General features: G+C 37.5%; 1 protein-coding gene across 3 annotated transcripts in view; it reads right to left on the minus strand.

The window, feature by feature from the left end:
• Positions 1–15,197, minus strand: part of GRID2 (glutamate ionotropic receptor delta type subunit 2) — a 1,637,701-nt gene that overhangs the window by 927,226 nt on the left and 695,278 nt on the right. The window lies entirely within an intron of this gene.

Here is a 15,197-nt window from a genome sequence, read left to right on the forward strand (position 1 = left end):
TTCCTCTTTATTTCTAGCTTTTACATTCCAATCACCAATTAATACACTTGTGCCTTGATTGAATGTTTGATCAATTTTAGATGGAAGAATTTGGTAGACCTATTCAATTTCATAATTATTGACTTTAGTATGTGATGTGTAAAAATGACTATTGACTGGTCTTCCATATAGGTGTATGGCTATTGTCATATCACAGATGAGGTGAAACTTCTAGATCCTGACATGTTCTTCTCTGATGTTGCATGTGACACAATTCCTCTTCCTTTTGTATTTCCCACCATAGTAAGCCATACGTTTGTCTGATGGACAGTGCTAGCCTATTCAATTCACTAATCCTTAGGATAAGGATCCTGATGGCTTTTCTGTGTGAATATTGCTAATCAAAAGGTTTGTAGTTCTAAGTCATCAGCTGCAACTCAAGAGAAAGATGAGGCTATAAAGATTCCATAAAGATTTACAATCTTGAAAATCACATGTCATGCCACTAGTATCAGAATCAACTTCATGGCAATTGGTTTTGTTTGTTGGATTCAAACCCACTAAGTGCTTCATGGGAGAAATAAGAGGCTGCCTTCTTCACAAAGCCATGAAAACTCTATCTAGGACTGCTTTGAGTCAGTATTCACTCTATGGCAGTGAGTACAGTTTTAAGGAGGCACCTCTTGCCTGATCAGATTGTGAATACCTTCCATTTACTTTACAGGACTATCTCAGTCACCGTTCAAATCCTAGTCATAAGGTTTTCAGTAGTTAACCTTTTGGAAGTGGTCCTATGTTCCTTCTTCCTAGTCAGTTGCGCTGAATCCTGTTCACAGTGAGTTAGCCTGCCAGTGTTTGAAATACCCTTTGCAAAGCTTTCAGCAACACGGCAAACTACACTTTACCACAGATAAGCAAGGTGACAAATAAGTGGTGATGCAAAGATACCCTGAAAAACATACCAAACTCACTCCCATCCAGCCGATGCAGACTCAAAGCCATCCTATCAAAGTCTAACAGAGTAGAACTGTTCCTGTGCGCTTCCAAGCCTTCACCTGTTTGTGACAGAAGCCTGCCCTTTTCCCTGGGGAGCAGCTGACGGTTTTGAACTGCTGAACTTGGGGTTATTAGCCTAACAGGTCACTTCTCCAAGAACAGGGCCCCTTTTGAATGGAGATTCTAGTGAATTGGAAAGAATGTCTTTCAGGGCTGGGTGTTGGAGAGTATGACTGAAGTAGATTTAGAAGATAATAGGAAGAGCCACACTGGAACCAGACCCAGGCACAGGTGGAAGGATAAATGAGAAATGGGTGGTAACAGGAGACATAGTGGGCTTTTTAAAAGGTTTAAGAGAGTCCCTTTTGTTGTGTGGGGGAGGCACTGTTGCACTGACCACCAGGTAGGCCTCTGAAACACAACCGATAAAGCTCTCTGCTCCCTTAAAGATTTACATTCTCAAAAACCTTGCGAATAGTTATTCTGGGTCCAATTAAATTCAGTGGCAGTGAATCTGGTTTATATTTCAAAGAAAGATGGTTTTCATTCAAATACTTGAAGAGACCACAAATGATCAGGACAAGCTGCACTAAGGCAAGGAGGAAAAAAGACTCCTTTTATTGACAGAAAACCTATTAAAATGTTTCAAGAAATTGATGCAGTGTAAGAAGTGCTCACTTTTCTGTGCCCCCAAATTGACAAGACAGCTCTCTCCCTGCAGTGGTGTAGCCTGAGAGAATGATGAGCTGCTGTGACCCAGCTGGCACACCAACACAAGCATGTAGAAGGTTTCTCCCCCCCTTTGACCGAGTAGGTGACCTGGCGGTGCTGAGACTATGTGTTGGGCTGCTAACCATGAGGTCCATAGTTCCAAATGCTCGGAGGGAAAACAGCTGGACCGTCTACCCCATATAGCGTTACCGGCTCAAGAACCCACAAGGGAGTTCTTCTCTGTCCTATGGGGTCACTATGAGTTAGAATGGACTCAATGGCACAGTTTGGGTTTTGGGTTTGTTTGTTTTTTGACCAAGTATCGGGGGAAAGGAGTGCCACTGAAAGAGTAACCAAAGGAGGCATTCAAATAAAATTTAAAAAAAGCTCACTGCCATGGGGTACTACAGGGTAGAATGCCTCGGTAACTCTGTACTGAAGTAGAAAGCCCTGTCTCTCTTCCTTGGAGCTTAAGAATAACTTCACACAAAAAGAAAAAAAATCTCAAGAAGTCCTGCAATCAGCAGCAGGAGCCGTTGAATCAACTCTGAAGGAAACGGTGGAGAGACTCAAGCAGTGAGCATGGCAGTCGGAGCTAATGCCCTTCCCTCTGATTATGGAGACCCCACCGTAGTTCCAGATGACAAGGCCGATCTATTTGGACATGGCAAAGCTCTTGAGAAGCATAGAGTTTGAACTAAATCACTATTGAAATGGTCTCACGTGAAGCTGCCCATTCCCCTGAAGTTCTGGCATCTTTCATCATGTAGATAACCTTCATGTCTGCTAAATACATTAATGATATTGTTTCTGAAGTTTAGTTTCACTCAGCACTTTCCATAAAGTAAAAAGGAAAGAAAGAAATCTAGAAGACAGCTATCTGGTCACGTGACTGCAAGCAATCACATTTGTGTGTCAATCTCAAAATGAGGACCTAATGTCGGGGGTTTAAGTGGAGAGAAAATGTTTTGAGAATGAAGTACAAATGCGCTTTACACAATTGATGTGTGTATGGATTGTGATAAGAGTTGTATGAGCCCCTAATAAAATGTTTTAAAAAAATAAATAAAGTGTGTACAAAAATAAGAAGAAAAGATGAAAAAAAGGTGCCCCAATAGAATGTGGAAATTGTAAAACAATATAATCAATATCACATTCAAATACAATTTTACTAAAATAAATGCAAAAGGAGTTGCAACTTTATATTGATAGGGAACTGAGGGTACAGAATCCAAAAGTGTTTACATGTTTTTTATAGCCTATGCAATAGCATTTGATGGTATGGATCATAACAAACCATGAATAACAACAGTGTGTGACAGCGATGCAGAGAATGGGAGCCCAGAACTTTTCACTGTGCTCGTGTGGAAGTGCAGGGGCTGTGTGTTAATTCATGTGGCTCTTCCAGCCAAAGTCTCGAACTTTCACCAAGTCCTATTTTCCTAAACGGGTCTAGGTAAGAAGTTGAGGAAAGACACTGCAAGCATTTACTTGTGACTAATTGTTAATAGGATTCCTTGAACAGTCATGGTGCTAGGTATAAAATGAGTTCTCTGAGATGAAAGAGGGGCTCTCACTACAAAAATGAGCCAAAAGTGAATTGCATCATCGGAACCCTAGACACTACACAGCAAACCTCTTTGATCCAGAAGTCAGCTGTGAATCAAGGGAGAAAGCACAATCAGTGGTAAGAGTATGAGACAATATGCTGGATTTCCAGCCCACCAAGAAAACACAGCTCAGTTCTTTGGGGTAGAAGGCTGGCTGGTGGCTTGGTTTGCCTCTGGACAGCTAGAGAGAGGAGCTGACTTGCTAGCCACAGATGGGGCTGAACTCATTTGAGTGTAGGCTTCCAGAGGAGTCGTAAGCTCTTTCCGGATTTACTATCAAACACAAACAAGAAAAAAGAAACTCACTGCTTTCATATAAATGCTGAGTCATAGAGACCCTATAGGAAAGGGTAGAACTTCCCAAGAGTTTCTGAGAATGCAACTCTTTATAGGAAAGCCCCTTCTTTACTCAGGAGCAGCTGGTGGTTTCGAACTGCTGAGCCTGCAGACCACAGCTCAACACGTAACCACTATGCCATCAACATTTATTGTTGTTGCTAGGTGCCATTGAGTCAGTTCCAACCCATAGCAACCTTATGCACAACAAAATGAAACACTGCCCGGTCCTGCACTACCCTCACAATTGTTCTTATGCTTGAGGTCTTTTGAAACATAACTATGAGACTACATTGTCTCTCCAATTTTTATCACAATAGTCCAAGACTCTATCACCTCTTGCCTTACAGAACACTATTTATCTGGGCACTGTGACACTGATTTCTAGACCCTGGGTGATTTAGCTTTAGGAAAATATAACAGACTCATTGCTTACCACTCTGGCCCTCATTTATTGTCTAATGAGCAATGAGGACATGGAGCTGTAGCTCCATGAATATACCTTACATCCTGGGAGGGGAACAGCTGGCCCCCTGTATTAGAAAAGCTTGAAAACCATCAGTACCAGCTGAAATCCCAAGCTTCAGCAATGGACAGTCATTCTAGCCATCACATTAGGGACGACTTTTAATTGTTTGACCAGTAAGACCTGTGAGGTTAAAAATATCCAAATGACTTTTGGTAGAAAAAAGCATCCTCAGGTGCTTTTGTTCCCAAACACTTCTAAGTGACTTACACCTTCAGTTCATTTATATTTTTATTACAAATGTCCTCTCCAATACCTTATCCAGAGAGTATCCCTGTCACTGCCTTGTATGTTGTTCCTGTGATCAGGTGCCAAGGAGCCAGTTCTGCTCACAGCCACCTTATGTACCACAGAAGAAACCACATCCGGTCCTGGGAAATCCTCAAAATTGGTCTTCTATTTAAGCCCATTATTGCAGCCACTGTGTCAGTCCATCTCATAGAGGGTCTTCTCTGTTTTCCCTGCTCCTCCATTTTACCAGGCATGATGTCCTCTCCAGGGACCAATCTCTCCTGACAGCATGTGCAAAGCACAGGGAACAACGTCTTTCCATTCTTACCTCTAAGGAGAGTCCTGGCTGTACTTTTATCCAAGACAGTGTTGATCCAAAACTGCACCGTATAATCTCCATGGGCTGAAGAATGATTGATTATATATGTGAAAACATATATTTTAAAAATTTATGCTGACTACATTAATCTCTTAATTTGCCAATGTGTATTCAATAGGTTAATTTTGCTAAATTATATATCTTTCATTTCAATATGATGTGTACTATCTCTACACCTGAAGAAACATCATGCTTATCTCACAGCCTCTTTGTTGGCTTTATCTGCCACAAATAGAAAGTTTACGTTATGTTTCTACATTTCAGAATGGTTAAGTTAAAGTTAAAATAAACATTTTGAAAATATTTATTTACAAATTATCCTTATATTTTGTTTAGATGGGCAGATAAAATCCAAACTTGCTGCCATCGATGACAATCTGACAGAGAGACAATCCTATGTAGTGTTTTAATTCTATTGTAAATAGTTTAATAGAAATGGAGATAGCCTTCAGAAGACTGGCTAAGCATGGGACCATTAACTTTAAAGTTGGCAGTTCAAACCAACCCGTTGAAGAATAGGCTGTTTGCTTCCGTCAAGATTTGCAAAGCTTCAGACACTCGGATTTGGACCATTGTTAACTGAAGACAAATTCCCATGTCAGTGGGTTTTGGTTTTGCTCTGGGGATATTTAAATTTAGGTATCCATAAGCTCAACAATAATATCTCAAACGTATGAATATGCATGAATCTCTTTTAAAATAAAAATAAGGTGCCAAAAAAAGGCAATTCTTTAATATAAAGATGAATTTCAAGTGTAAGTATATATGATTATATATGGTAAAGAGAATGTTTATCTGCAAAGGGAGCAACAATTTACTGATGATCTATATGTTGTTCTATGCTTACAGTAGAGTATGAAGACAAAGGAGCCCAATAATTCACTTATAATGAGTTCAATGTATGTATATAAAAATCCTTGAGCTACTAGACAAATCTAAGAAAACATTTGTCTAAAACAGAAACAGATCATAACAAAAAGCATAAATCCAGTTAAATTCTGACAGATTATAATAGATGAAAGGGAAGATATTGATAATTTTAAAAAGAGATTAAAATACTTATTATTTTTGACTGCAAGCAAATACTACTTCTATTCCATAGAGTGAAAGAATGTTAGTATTCAGAAATAATTTTGAACTCATTTATAAATTATCCATTTTCCTTACTTTTCATTATAAGCAGAAAGTTTGAAAATATTAACTTTTATAGTTGATGACTAAATACTAAATTGATATGAATTAATATGGTTCAAACTACTCCAATTAGCATGATAGATATGGGCTATGCCTTTACATCTATTATCATCAGTTTAATTTGCAGAACTGGGAGTTAGCCAGGTATTCCACTCTACAGGAAATGTGAAACAGACTGAAAAAGAGCATGTTCCACACTTCAGGGAATTCTCTGTCATCTATGTTGGAAAGACATTACATAGCTGCAAGATTTGTATTTAATAACTATTTCCAATGTTTTAAAACCTACTTTATCACAATGCTAAGAATATTAAAATTAAGATACTTTAACATTGCATGTGGTAAATGGTACAAATGACCCAATTGTTTTAAAGCAATGTATTCTTAATACATACAGTACATGGATCACACAATGTCCAGTCTCTTTTTAGTCATCATTTATCTAATTCACAAGCTAGATTAGTTACAACGTCCTCCTCCTCTTTTTGCTAAATTACATAAAAATGCAACTTTCATTTTTTCTATTCCAAGGAAGCAAAAATACCAATAACCATAATTTTCGGTTGCTTATTCGAATGAATGAAGTACAGAAGTATCTTAAATCAAAGATATGTGAAGTTACCATATTGCTTCTGTAACTCTGCTCTTAAACCTTCATAGAATCTTTAGCCATTTATGCCATGGTGCCCAGGAGTTCTCTTTTATGCATTTCAGATTGTACCTTCTCTGTTAGAAAAGTCCACACATAGAGATTTGCTAAAACGTTCGCTCAATATATTGACAATGTTTTCACAAGAAAAGGCCTCATAGGTGAAGGACGTGAGAAATACTGAAATGAAACAAACTTAAACCTGTTTCCTTCCGTATCATAGGATCTTTCTAGATCTCCAAAACGAAATCATTCATCCCTGAGATAAATATCTTATCATTCTTACCCAAATATTTCACTACTGAATATTTTCTCCCTCTGCCTCAATCCCAGTCCCATGAAACTGTGATCAGACATGACCATAAATCTGGTAAAACCAGCTATTTCCACCAACTACTAATTGTTGCTCCCCAAAGAAAGCTACATAGCCCCCCACTCCCATCCCACACGTACAGACATACACACATAGTTCTAGCTGATGCAGAGCAGGGGAGATACTTAAATTCTTTACTTGCTCATTACATATCTATATAAAATATCAATCTATCCTGTTGGTTTTGTATATGAATATAGTTGTCTTATGAGGAAATATTAAAACTAAATCATGTTTCTAAAATACTAAACTTCTGACACAAAAACGTTGCCCCAAATTTTGTTTTTCTAAATATGTAAAGGGAACATTTAAAAATCATTACTATACAAATAAAGTTTAAAATCAGCAAAGAAGAGATCCATAAATTAAGAAAATAATAAATTCTTACAGTAGCAACTTATAGAAAATGAAATTCTAATATTAATAGATAAATAATCACAATTTAAGAAATATAGGTAAATCAAGTGAAATATTCTAAATCTATAATTTTGAAAATGATTATATTTATATTCAAATTTTGTGGAAGCAGAAATTTTAGAGGAAGATTTCTCAATATCAATGAAATATAAAATACATAATATATTTTTCTCAGAATTAACTGTGAATTTCAAATTTTGGTAAATACTGCCAAAAATCAATGTATTCAAAATTTTCTTAGATTTATGAGCTAATATACATATCTTCCTAAACCAAGAATGGAAAATATCAAGATAACCTACTAAAATGCAAGATGCAGATATAGGTTCAAGTAAAATAAATGTTGATATATCTGTATAGGAAGTTAAGTTACAAAGAAGATTTAAATTTAATCTTCATTGATATAAAGAACATTATATATTCATGTATGTGTGTACCAAGAAGACTTGAATCACTTACTGATAAAAATCAGCATTTAGCATGGAATAATGGCCATTATAAAGTAAATAAAAATCCTCACAAATAAACTAATAAACAATACCGCAATAAATGAAGAAAATATTGCTTTATCAGATATTTCAGTCTACTTGGGTCCAAAATTAACATGGTTGGAAGCAGCAGTTAAGAAATAAAGCAAAAAATAATCCATTGTACTGGGCAAATCTGTGCACAATACTTCTTGAAAATATTAAAAAGCAAAGATATCACATTGAGAACGCCAGTGTGACTGGTCCAATTCAGAGTATTTTACATAGTCTCAAATGCTTGGAAAGCAGGGAAATGAATAAGAAAAACTGAAGAAGAATTGTACGATACTATTTGTACGATGTTGATGAAGAATACTGAAGACACCATGGCCAGAAGTGTGTCCTGGAAAAAATACAGGCAGAATGCTTCTTAGAAGCAAGGATGGCAAGACTTTCTCTCCCATTCTCCTGACGTCATCAAACAGAAGCAGTCCCTAAAGAGGGAGATCATGCTGGGCCAAGCAGAAGTGAGAGAAAAAGGAGGAAGAATTACAAAGAGATGTATGGACACAGTGGTTGCAACAATGGACATGAAACAACTCTAATTTTGAGAATTACACAGGCTTGAGTGGTGGTTTCTTCTGGGACACCGGCCAATATACTTATAGTATATTTGCCTATGTATATTTCAAGTTTAATTTGTTTTAGAAGGCTCATCAAGAGCCTGGCCTATATGAGGTATAGGTATATAACTATATCACAAATATCTAAATTTTACAAAATTATTATTAGTCCATCATTCCATATAAAAAGCACTACTTCTTTCCTTCAGTGTTCTTCCTCAAGTCCCAGGGTTTCACAATCCATTACGACGTCTCAGAGAACTCACAAACTATCAGGAAAATGGATGGTGCAGTTGTGGAAGTTGGCAAGACCCAAATCTGTACTCCAGATGCCAATCTGGAGGATTCTCTTCACTAACAGTGAAATGGGTTGTTGGCTCACAAAGCTGCAGAAGCTAATGAATCAGATCAGGCAATAGGCTGCTGGCTCAAGTCCCAAGAACTAGGAGTCTGACTGCCGCAGTGAGCCAGATTAAGAGAGCTAACTAACCAGGCCAACGTTGCTTCAGAGATGGGAAAAAAAAAAAAAAAAAAGGAAGTGAGAGAAGCTTTCACTTAGAGAAGTCAAGGAGCCCTCTGGAAATTACATCATCAAGACAAAGCTGACCTGTTCTCCTATTAAAGTTCCAAGTTTTTAAAATAACAATTCGTTCTGTGAACTGAATCATATCTTCATCAGTCTCCTGTTCCCTTCCTCCAACCCATCAGAAAAAAAGTCAAACTAGTAAGAGTTACCAAGTCTATGACTAGAAAAGCCACATGAAGTAATTCCCTCTGCTGCACATGCACACAGATTTTCATGTGTATTGCAGCAAATATATGCATATTATACATAAGTTCCCTACATATGCATGAAAAAATCGATACATATAAGAAACCACAGTTGCTATTAAACAGCAGAAAAGGTAAAGAAATGCTGGCTTTATATAATTTTGTACTGCTTGTACTTTTACGCATTTCACTGTAACAGAATATAACAGGAAGGGCCACAAATGGTTTAAAAATAATGTCTAGGATAAAGAAAGCTATGGCACCATCCATGAGCAAAGCAGGTACAAACAGCTAGGATGACTCCTATACTGGGTCTGGGACTGAAGGGTATGACAAACCAGAAAAAAAAATAGCAACAAAACCTCATCCATCCTCTTTCTGTCAGCAAGTGAAATTGTTTTTTGTTCTTTCATTTATCTTTCAAACTTGTGGATCTTCTCATTTTTGACAAAAATTAGAGTAAATATCTGTGAGTAGTACCTAATAATTATAAGTAATTATTTTCATCTATTAAAAGTGTTTTAATGACCTTTAAAAATGAGATCAAATGATTATGCTTCATTCAAAATAAAGGCATCACAAGGTGAGGGTTAGGGTTAGGGAAAATAAATAAATCTGATATTGTTTTATGTTATAAATAACTATAACCTTAAGTAATTATAAATTATATATAAGCGATTATAAATTACTTAAGGACAAGAGTTAACCCCTCTGTGATAAGACATATTCAGAAGACTTCCTTGCACAGTTAAACTGTCATGCATTGATTAATTTATTTTTCCAGTGACAAATGATAATTTATTTCTATATTGCATTAAATTAATTGACTACTTTGGCATAGTTTGAGGCAATTTGGCTAACAAACTTTAAACTGATTCTGTTCTACGCATGTCATTTGTATCAAAAAAGAAAGAAAAGGAAAAAAACTCATAAAGGAGTCTTTTTGTGTTTCGTTGGTGACAGTTGCCATCAAGACAATTTGATGTCTGGGGACCCTATGTGGCCTTTAGAGAAGCAGAGCACCCGATCTTTTTCTGAAGAGCTGTTGTGTGGCCTTGAACCACCAATCGTTGGTTAGAAGTCAAGGGGCATTGTACCAACAGGGCTTCTTTAAAAAAGAATAACGTTTATACTTTGTATCAGGTCGAGTCAATGCGGACTCACAATGACACTATATACAACATTCCCTACCCAGTCCTGTTGCAGCCAGTGTGCTCCTCCAGCCTACTGAAGGTTTTGCCACTTTACCGAGCAAGGTGGTCTTCTCCAAGACCTTCTCCCATCTGATGACATGTTCAACGTGCATGACACAAATCTTGTCACGCTTGCTTCTCAGAAGCATGATGACTGACGTTCTTCTGACAGAAATTTGTTCTTTCTTCTGTCACTCCATGGCATATTCAATATTCTTTGCCAGAAAAACATAATTCAAAGGCATTAGTTCTTCTATTGTCAGATTATTCATTTTCTAGTTCTTGCATACCTTTAAGGTGATTATAAACACCGTGACTTGAGACAGGTGCATCTGAGTTCTCAAAATGACACCTTTCTTCTTTAATACTTTCAATAGGTCTTTTGCAGCAGACTTATCCAATGAAATATGTCCTTTGATTTGCAAGCTGTTAGTTCCATGGTTGTTATCTCTGGATTCAAGTTAACTGAAATTCTTGAACTTCAATGTCTTCTTTGTTTTTCCTGTTGTTGCTTATTTGTCCAATGAGGAGTTTGGTTTTCGTTGTGTTGAGTTGTAATCAGTTAATGCTTCAAGTCCTCTTGGCTTTCAGTAAGCAAGGTTGTGTCGTTTGAATATTGCAGATTGTTAATGATTTTTCCTCTAAGCTTAACACTGCTTTACTCCTTTTCATTAATGAGAATTTCTTTGCTTCAATGGTATATATATATGCCAACTTTTAATGATCCTCAGGTACAATGAACTTTTGATGAATTGATTTATGTAAGCAGACAGATTTCTGTAAACTTCTTGTAGGATTATAAGAGACCATTTTTCATTTAAAAATATTGTAACAAAGTTGTCTTTTGTGTTGGAAAGAAAAATGTTATCAGAAAATTAAACTATACTGATCATTAAACCTGGGTAATCTCATATACCCTCACTTTTATCACAAAAATTTGGCACTAATTATAAGGGACAATGTATATACACAGCACACTAAAAGCTTTAATATCATCCCAAATAAACTTCAAATTATTATATATGATTATTAAGTAGCTGGTGAATTCATCAAAATTCACACATAAACAGGTACTATTTTAATACCTAGTTTGTAGATTGGGAAACTATGTTATGGAACAAAAGAGACAGATGTTTTTTCCAAAGTCACACAATCTCAGAGCAAACATTCTGAGCACTAACGATCTGGGTCTACATTTCATGTTCTGAACGACATTCCTTACATACTGATAATATACTAGCCCATAATATAGTTCATGAAGCAATGGAAATATTTTGGAAAGTAACAAGAAATGGCACTTTGAAGCTGGTGGGAGAAACAGGAAGTAAGGGGTTAAAATGATTAGACTTTTCCATTTTGTTTCTGATAAAATGCATGTGAAATGGGAGTGAGAAAGCTCGTAAATACAGCTCCTGTTCGCCGAGGTTTGCCCGCTAAGCTGTGGTTCTTTTTAAGATCACACTTGCAAGAAGAAGGACGGAAGCATGAATACAATGGGGATCATTTTTGAACAATTTTATGTTCATCAGTTCCCTCAAGTCTCCACACCAAAATCTTATGACTAACTTCAGTACTTAAAGTAAGGGTCACTTATGCTAGTGTTTTTTTACATGTGAAAACTTTCTAATCCGAAGAATATATTATTGTATATTAGTTTGATAAAAATAATCTACAAGTATACATGACACTTACTTGTCATGTTGTAGGGGGAAAGAAGACCTGATTCAATATATTTTATAGAGACCCCTGTATTAAGTCTTCAACAGGACAAAACGAAGGCAAAACAAATCATCTGGACCAGGGAAACAACCCCAGTGTGGCCAGAAGAGTGTCCAAAGGGTGGACAGCCCCCTGGCCAATTACAGTGCATGGAGAACAATGAAACGACGGAAAACGTGATTGGTGATAGATTCATCATGATTGTAGGCCCAACGCAGGAATTGGGAAAGTTACCTTGATCGGTCACTATTGCTGATTAGAAAAGCTTCCAGGATTGGTTCTGGGGGACTCAACTGTTTTTGTTGGCATAAGAATGATGACCATGTGGCTTTAATATATGAATTTCCAATAAGAGTACCCCAGACCAGTCTGGAAAGAACTAATGGCCATCACTGGGTTGACTCACTCAAATCCATGGCCAATGAGCAGACTCCGCTGCATCACTACCCTGTAGTACAGAGTAGGACTGCCCCTGTGGCTTTTTGAGCCTCAGTCTTCACAGGAGCAGAAAGTTTCTTCTTTTTCCTACAAAGTAATGGCTATTGGATCTTAAATGCTGACTTTAGTTGGTGTTTTTTTTTTTAATAATCATTTTACTGGGGGATCTCACAGCTCATTATATTCCATACATTAATTGTATCAAGCATATTTGTACATAGGTTGTCATCATCATTTCTAAAATATTTTCTGCTTGAGCCCTTGGTATCAGCTCCTCTTTTTACCCCTTCTTCCTTCACTATCCCACCTTTGTGAATCCTTGATCAATTACATATTATTATTATTTTGTAACTTACACTTTATCCTGTCTGTTGTCTCTGTTCATCCACATTTCAGTTTTTTGTCTCATTTGGTGGGTGGCGGCTGTATATCTAAACTTGTGATGGGTTCCTCTTGTCTTCCCCTTCCCCTCCCTGACTATCCCCTACTCTCATATCGCTATTCCCACTACTGTTCCTGAGGAAGTTATCTGTCCTGAATTCCATGTGTCAAGGGATCTTATCTGTATCAATGTGTGTTTTCATGTCTAGCCAGATTTGTAAGGTAGAACTAGGTCATGGTACTGGGTTGGGGGTGGGGGTGAGGGAGGAAGCATTCAGGAACAAGAGAAATGATATGTGTTTCATCGGTGCTATACTACACCCTGGTTGAATCATCCCTTCCTTATAATCATTCTGTGGGGAATTCCCAATTTTCTACAGATGGGTTTTGGGTCTCCACTCCAAACCCCCTCATTCACATCCATATCGTTGCTTATTTGGGATCTTTGGATATGTGAAACCGTATCCCATTGACACCTCATGATCACACAGGCTGGTGTGCTTCTTCCATGTGGGTGTATTTCTTCCCTGCTACATGACTGCTTGTTTAAATTCAAGCCTTTAAGACCCCAGGCGCTATATCTTTGGATAGCCAGGCACCATCCGCCCTCTTCACATTTGCTTATGCACCCATTGTGTCTTCAGTGATCATGTAGGGAAGGTATCAAAGAGGGCCGGGCTATTAGAACAAAGTGTTCTTGTGCTAAGGGAGGCCTTGAGTGGCAGCCCAATGCACAACGTGCTGTATACCACCAGGGTTCTTGGGGGACTCAAACTCAAACTCAAACTCTCAGCCAAAGAATCAATTCCAACTCACAGCAACACTATATGATGGGATAGACCTGCCTCTGTAAGTTCCCAAGCCTGCAATTGTTTACAGGAGAAGAAAGCTACATCGTTTTCTCATGATGCCGGTAGATTCAAACTGCTGACCTTGCAGTTAGTAAACTAATGCTTAACTTGTGAGATAGCTAGGGGAGTGATAATCTACTTTCAAACACACTCTGTCTGAGAGTAATTCTTTTAAAATTGCCAGTAAATGGTCATAAAGAACTCAAATGGAAGATGGATGTATGTGAAGACTGAAATTGGAGTTAAAGTTCTCACTGTGAATCAAGATTTTCAGCAAACCGAGTGCTTAGAATTTAAGCTCTAATACCATCATTTGGTGTCAACCTAAATGCCCATGCCAGGAATCAAAATGTGTAGTAAGAATTGGTTGTAAGATTGTCCTGTAGTTTGTATGTGTGTGGAAGTGTATGCGTACTTAAGTACACAGTAAGTGCATACACATTTTTCAAATTTTCATTGAAATACAAAAAATGAACTCAATAAAGTCTGGAGATTTCTAAGCCTTTCATTCTGGAATTCATTCTAAAAAATTGGATCACGGCAAAAAATTATAGACATTACATGTTTCCCAACATCTGTAATATGATTAAAGTCTCAATTTGCTCCTACTTGAACTAGAGAACCCATTGGATAGGCAACAAAACAAATTAAGTATAAACATTGTTAGCTTTAGCAATGAAAATTAGAGGAAATTGAACTGATTTCTCTCTCCTTTGGGGAGACCATTCTTTCACCTTCCAAGCAGATGTTAAAGTTGAAGGGGTCTCTCTCTCTCCTCATACTGAACTTCCGTATTCTAATATTATCCTACGTGCAACTAGGATTCTTGTCTTTCTCTAGCCAGTACACCATTGTGCCAGCCACAATTTGAGAAAACAAAACAAAAGAGAAATGCTATTTTGTTGAGGTTTCGAATTGTCCCAGAGTCCATTCTGATACGTGGCTGCATGACATGTGCCGAGGAGAACTGCCCTATAGGCTTTCCAATAGGGGTTCCCAGGCTGTGACCTTGAAAAGCAGACACCAGGCTTATCTCGGTGGGCAATTCTGGGTATGGTCCAACTACCAATATTCAGATAGGAGTTGAGTAGTTAACATTGTGTGCCACTCAGGATTGTTCAAAGAAAGGGCAGGATTGACGAGGATAAATCTAAAAGTGTTGCTAAAAAATTAATAAAAAGCTTATTAAACAGAAGCATCAAAATGTGAACCCTCACAGAACTCAAATTGTATTCCTTTCAAATGTTCTTCGTGTTTCATGACTAAAGGGGCACAATCTGGGTTGAAAGGGGATGGGGGGGGGGGCTTCCTACAAAACTTTAAGAGGACATCCCTTGCTTCTTCCCTGGAAGA

Source organism: Echinops telfairi, unplaced genomic scaffold, assembly GCF_000313985.2.
Source record: "Echinops telfairi isolate 266 unplaced genomic scaffold, ASM31398v2 ScPeMD7_7468;HRSCAF=8506_0, whole genome shotgun sequence".
Taxonomy (NCBI): Eukaryota; Metazoa; Chordata; class Mammalia; order Afrosoricida; family Tenrecidae; genus Echinops; species Echinops telfairi.